A 5,918-nucleotide genomic window follows, 5' to 3' on the forward strand; every position below is an offset into this window, starting at 1 on the left:
AAACAGAGAAATAAAAAATGTGCAGAGTTGGAAGTTTTTAGTTATACACTACCTCCATATTTTGTTATTATTCCATTATTATTTTCTGAGAAAAAAAGAGAAGTTGGAGGCATTCTATCTTGAGACTCATTCCTTAAAAAGAATAAATAAGAAAAAGTAACACCGGCCAAATAAACTACAGCACAACAGGCAGTTAATTCTGTTTTGTATAACCCAGCTTGCCATTTCACAATTGGTTCTGTAATAACAGCGACGTGAAGCTTTTCTGGAAAACTTAAAAGAATGCCAAGCAAACAGTGACAAAATCTAATTTCTTGGCTAGATAGTCAAAAGACAAAACTATTCTGTATAATGATACTTCGTGCAATGTAAAGGTAAAGCCATGTCAGAGTTTTAGACATTTAGGCTTGAGTCTACCACGCCCCTGTCCACCACCAAAAGCATATAAACCTCCTCCTCCTACTTGTAAGACAGATCTTCAAGTCTGTGGTGATTTAGTCACATGCGGGAACAATCCAAGCTCTATCTTGTACAATGATTGTGGGACTAGGATGTTAAGCCGAGTCCACAATACTGCTTAATGAACTTCTTATCATGGATAAATAGCATTGCAAAAAAATAGTGATATAATAATATAATAATGTATAATAAAAATCCTGATAGTAACAATAATAATAGCAACAAACAATAAAATTATAAAACAAAACAATAATAATAATTCTGATAAAAACTCAAGCTTTCCTCCAAGATGAAGCAATTCTATATGATACATTTTTTTCCTTGTAAACTTGCTCACGATTTTCCTGTCAACACACTGTGCATTTAAGAACAACTACGGACATCCTTAATCCTTGGACGACGGTCTCCTTCTCCTAATCGGGTACTTAATAACCCTTTTCCTTTTGGGTAAATCCTTCAGGCAAATAGCCACAGCTTCTCCAGAACGAGCCTCTTTTCACCTTATTTCACCGCGACTCCGCGATGGAATACGTCCTTATTACGCTCCGCTCAGCCAGTGAATGACTCACTATCACGTGACATTCGATAAGCGACTAAAAGAAGGAAAAATAATGACGTTTAAACCACTATCTTTTGGGGGAAAAACACTAGGCTCCCGAAACGCACCCAAAACAAACACGACTTTTCCCCCTCCCCCGCCTCATGTTTTTCGGCGTTTTGACCCTCATTTCCCGACCTTCTCGCCTCCGAATCGACGCCACGCTCACCCCCGACGCCTCACCTGTTCGGAATGATCTCCCTCCGGGCTCTCAACGACGCCGAAATGCCGAAATTTCCCTCCTCAAAGGCATAAAGTCGGCCGAGGCTCCTGTCGCTTCCCAGGTTTTGTTGACAACTTGATCGTTCCGGCCGCACCAACGCCATCTGTCGGCCGCGCGGGGAGTTACGAGGGGGGATGTGTGGCCATCTATTGGTCGGACGGAGAACTAAAGATCCGCGCCATCTATCGGCCGGACGGGGAAGTAGGAATACGCGCTATCTATCGGCTGGATGGATAATGAAGAAACCACACGCCCATTAATCATCAATTATCAATATTTTAATCAAAACAATAATAATAATAATCAAGAACAAAAAGAACACCTATCGGCCGGATTGAGAACTAAGAATACGCGCCATCTATCGGCCGGACGGAGAACCAAGAATAAAAAAAAAAGGGCCATCTATCGGCCGGCCGGAAAATTCAGGGAAATGACTATCTATCGCCCATAAGACAGGAGGGGTGTGGGGGTGGGAGTAGGGGGTGGGGAGTCGTATTAACGCTATAAATATAGAAATAATATTCATATAAAGACTAATTAATTGTAATGAGATTAATACAGACAATAGCTGTATAATGCATTGGTAATAAAGCGTTAATGCATAACAAGAATTGGATGTAATTGGAACAAGTAATACCGAGAGTCGCACTAATAATAGCATACAACGTCATATGAGTAATAGAATATGTAACAGTAATAACAGCAGTGTTACATAGTGACGTTGATTTAATTAATGTTGGTGGCGGTGATAATTAAAACAATGATTATCATGATGTGATGCTGATAATAATAATAATAATAATAATAATAATAATAATAATAATAATAATAATAATGATGATGATGATAATGATAATAATTATAACAATAATGGTAACAATAAAGTAATAATAATAAATATTATCATGAGTATCATCATTATTATCATAAACAAAAAAACATAACAAACAAAAATATATATATATATATATATATATATATATATATATATATATATATATATATATATATATATATCTGCCAGAACCTGGTTACAGCGACCCCATACAAGAATAGGACAACCCGCAAAAAATAATGATAATAATATTATTAATAATGAAAATGATAATAACCGATAATAACAAGATGATAACAGTGATGATAATAATGATAATAATAACAATAACAATAATAACAGCAATGGCAGTAACAATGATAATAAGTTATAATAATAATGATAATAAAAAAATATATATAACAATATTAATAATAGTAATAATAATGATGATAATGATCATTATCATTATCATTATTATTGTCATTATTATCACTATAACTATTATCACTATTATTATCATTATCATTATTATTACCATTATTATTATTTTATCATTATTATTTTCATCATCATTACTATATCATCACTATCACTATTATCATCATTTTCATTATCATCATCAATATTTTAAATTTCATCGTCATTACCATCTTCACTATTATTATAATTATTATTCAGATTTTTAGTGAATAATTTTTCTCTATTTCTGCTTTGTTTAAACTTTTTTTTCTTCTTTTTTTAAAGTGATATTACTTGTGATAACAACGACTATATTGGTTATAATGATTCTTTGTACAGATGTTAGGTACACAAATACATGCAGATAAATAAAGAGAGAGAGAAGGAGAACGAGAGAGAAAAGAGAGAGAGAGAGGGAGAGAGAGAGAGAGAGGGAGAGGAGAGAGAGAGGAGAGGAGAGAGGGAAGAGAGAGAGAGAGGGAACAGAGAGAGGAGAAAGGAGAGAGTGAGAAATGGGGAGAGAAGAAGAAAATGGAGGGAGAGAGAGAAGAGAGAGAGAGAAGAGAGGGAGAGAGAAGAGAGAGATGAGAGAGAAGAGAGAGAGAGATGAGAGGAGAGAGGGGAGAGAGGGGGAGAGAGAGAGAGGACAAAAGGGGGGGGGGGGGAGTAGACAAAGGAACACCAAAGGCAGCAAACAATATATTTTTTATTACATCCTCTTAAAAAAAAAAAAAAAAAAAAAAAAAAAAAAAAAAATTGACAAAAAAAAAAGTGAAGCCATGTTGCATGCGCATGTCTAGGTTGAACAGTTGAACGAGAAAAAGTCAAACAGTGCACTCAAAATCCCCATCAGTATGCCCTTCACATTATTTTTTCTTTCTCCTGTCTTTCTTTCTTTTCCCCGAAGGAGGCTACTACATAAGGGAGCATTAATTATTAATTACGAATATATTACTGCTCTGATTGATTTCGCGAAAGAGACAATTAGTGGGAATCATGATAGATAAAATAAATGTATTTATATAACAGGGCCGCAGACAAAGGAATAAAAAGAATAAAAACGCAGAATAATAATTGAAGAATGGAATGCGTAGCAAGGAAATCAAATATTAATATTCGATGAACGATGGACTTAAGGCTTATAAAGAGAAGAGGGACATGCAGAAATAACTATTAAGTGGTTTTAATCGTCCTCTCGGAATTTTCTGATATTCTTTCAATAATCTATTCATATATTTCCTCAAGCGATCACTTCTGTCATCAGCACTACAACAATAATGATGATAATAATGGGAGAGAGAAGAGAGAGAGAGAGAGAGAGAGAGAGAGAGAGAGGAGAGAGGGAGAGAGAGAAATAGATATATAGTTAGAGATAGATAGATAGAGAGATAGATAAAGAGATAGATAGAGAGATATATAGAGAGAAAGAGGGAGGGAGAGAGAGGGAGAGACAGGCAGATAGACAAAGGGAGGGAGGGAAAGAGAGAGAGAGAGAGAGAGAGAAAGAAAGGAGAGAGAAAAAGAGAGAGAGAGAGACGAGAGAGGGAGGAAAAGAGAGAGAGAGAGGGGAGGGGAGAGAGAGAGAGGGGGAGGGAGAGAGATAAATAGATATAGATAGAGATAGATAGATAGATAGATAGATAGAGAGAGAGAAAGAGGGAGTGAGAGAGAGGGAGAGACAGACAGATAGACAAAGGGAGGGAGGGAGGGAAAGAGAGAGAGAGAGAGAGAGAGGGAGAGAGAAAAAAGGGAAGAGAAGAGAGAGAGAGGGAGAGAGAGAGAGGAAGAGAGAGAGAGAGAGAGGGAGAAGGAGACAGAGAGAGAGAGAGACAGGGGAGAGGGGACGAGGAGAAGAGAGAGAGGAGGGAGAGAGAGAGAGAGGGGAGGAAGAGAGAGAGAGAAAGAAAAAGAAAGAAGAAAGAGAGAGAGAGAGAGAAGAGAGAGAGAAAAGAGGAGGGGAGAGGAGGAAAAAGAGAGAGAGAGAGAGAGAGAGGATGGCACTGCAAGCACACTGGCATGGCACTGTTTGTGTGCATTATCTTATCAACACAGATAAAGACTCCTTAGGAACATCTGTTCACTGTTAATTTATTGTTCCATTCATCGTCTCTGTCTCTGACTGTCTGTCTGTCTATCTCGTCTTTTTTTTCCCACTCTCTCTCTTTGTTCTTTTTCCCCCCCCTCCTTCTCTTCTTTTTCTCTCTCCCCTTCTTTTTCTTCCCTCTTTTCCTTTTTCTATTTCCCTCCCCTTTCCTATCTCCCCCTCTCTCTCCTTCCACCTTTTTTCTCCCCCTCCCCCCTCCTCTTTTTCTCTCCTCCTTCTTTTCTTCTCTAAAATACGAAAAGGAATGAAAGCGCATTGCAAACGTTCCTCAAAACCCGGGGCCCCGTTCTCAGGTCAGGCCAGTGCCTGTATGTGAATATCAACTGCTTATTAACAAAAGAAAAGAAAAAAAGAAAAAAGAAAAAAGAAAAGAAAAATAACGTGTTTACTGTCCTGTTTTCTTTCTTTCCTTGTTTTGTACGGGATTGCATATTATTTTCTTTGAGTTATATAGCAAACGTCAGGGGGAGAGAGAAAAGAGAGAAAGGAGAGAGGGAGGAGAAGGGGAGAAAAGGGGAGAGAGAGAGAGGAGAGAGAGAGGGGAGAGGAAGAGAAGGGGGGGGGGGGGGGGGGGGGGGGAAAAAAAAAAAAATTTTTTTTTTTTTTTTTTTTTTTTTTTTTTTTTTTTTTTTTCTTTTTTTTTTTTTTTTTTGTCTTTTTTAAAAAACGGGGGGCCAAGCAATTTCTGGATTTGCTCAAACTTTTTTTCATTAAAACGCATATACACGCAATCTATCCCGTTTTCTTCCCTCTCCTTTTCCCTTTCTCGTTTTTCTGTCAACCTTTTTTAACTTCTTCTCTTCTTCCGTTCCGTTTTCGCTTTCATTTTACCCTTTTTTATGTTCTGTCTTTTCTTTTTTTTTTCCTTTTTTCTTCTTTTTCTTTCCCCTTCTCTCCTCTCTCCTCTTTTCCTCCCTCTCCTCTCTCTCCCTTTTCTCTCTTCTCTCTCTCTCTTCTCTCTCTGCAGTTCCTAATAAACATTTGTTTTTTGTCGAAAAATGATAAAATTTCCAAAGTAAAAAAAAAAGCTTAAAAATAAGCGACGCGAAAGTGAAAGTAGTTGTTTTTTTTTGTGGACAGGGTCCCTTTTAACCTCCAGCTCCATTACGCGAAATGAGGAGAGAAAGAGAGAAAAAAATAGAAAAAGATAGAAAAGAAGGGAAAAAGGGGAGAAAAGAGAGAGAGAAAGAGAAAAGGGGAGAGAAGGGGGAAAAGAGAGAGAAGGGGAGGGGGGAAAAGGGGAGAGAGGAGGAAAAAA

At 37.4% G+C, this 5,918-nt stretch overlaps 1 protein-coding gene across 5 annotated transcripts in view; it reads right to left on the reverse strand.

Moving 5' to 3' along the window:
* LOC119596450 (E3 ubiquitin-protein ligase rififylin-like) overlaps positions 1 to 5,918 on the reverse strand; it is a 38,623-nt gene that overhangs the window by 16,148 nt on the left and 16,557 nt on the right. For 2 of the 5 annotated variants that reach the window (XM_037945704.1, XM_037945701.1), the window contains exon 1: positions 1,241 to 1,442. The exons of 2 other annotated variants lie outside the window; for them this stretch is intronic. The gene's annotated coding sequence lies outside the window, so the exon portion shown is untranslated. Of the gene's footprint in view, positions 1 to 959; positions 1,003 to 1,240; positions 1,443 to 5,918 lie in introns of those variants that run through there. One more of the 5 variants, XM_037945703.1, reaches the window with a different exon arrangement.

The sequence above is a fragment of the Penaeus monodon genome, chromosome 38 (genome assembly GCF_015228065.2).
Source record: "Penaeus monodon isolate SGIC_2016 chromosome 38, NSTDA_Pmon_1, whole genome shotgun sequence".
NCBI classification, from domain to species: domain Eukaryota; kingdom Metazoa; phylum Arthropoda; class Malacostraca; order Decapoda; family Penaeidae; genus Penaeus; species Penaeus monodon.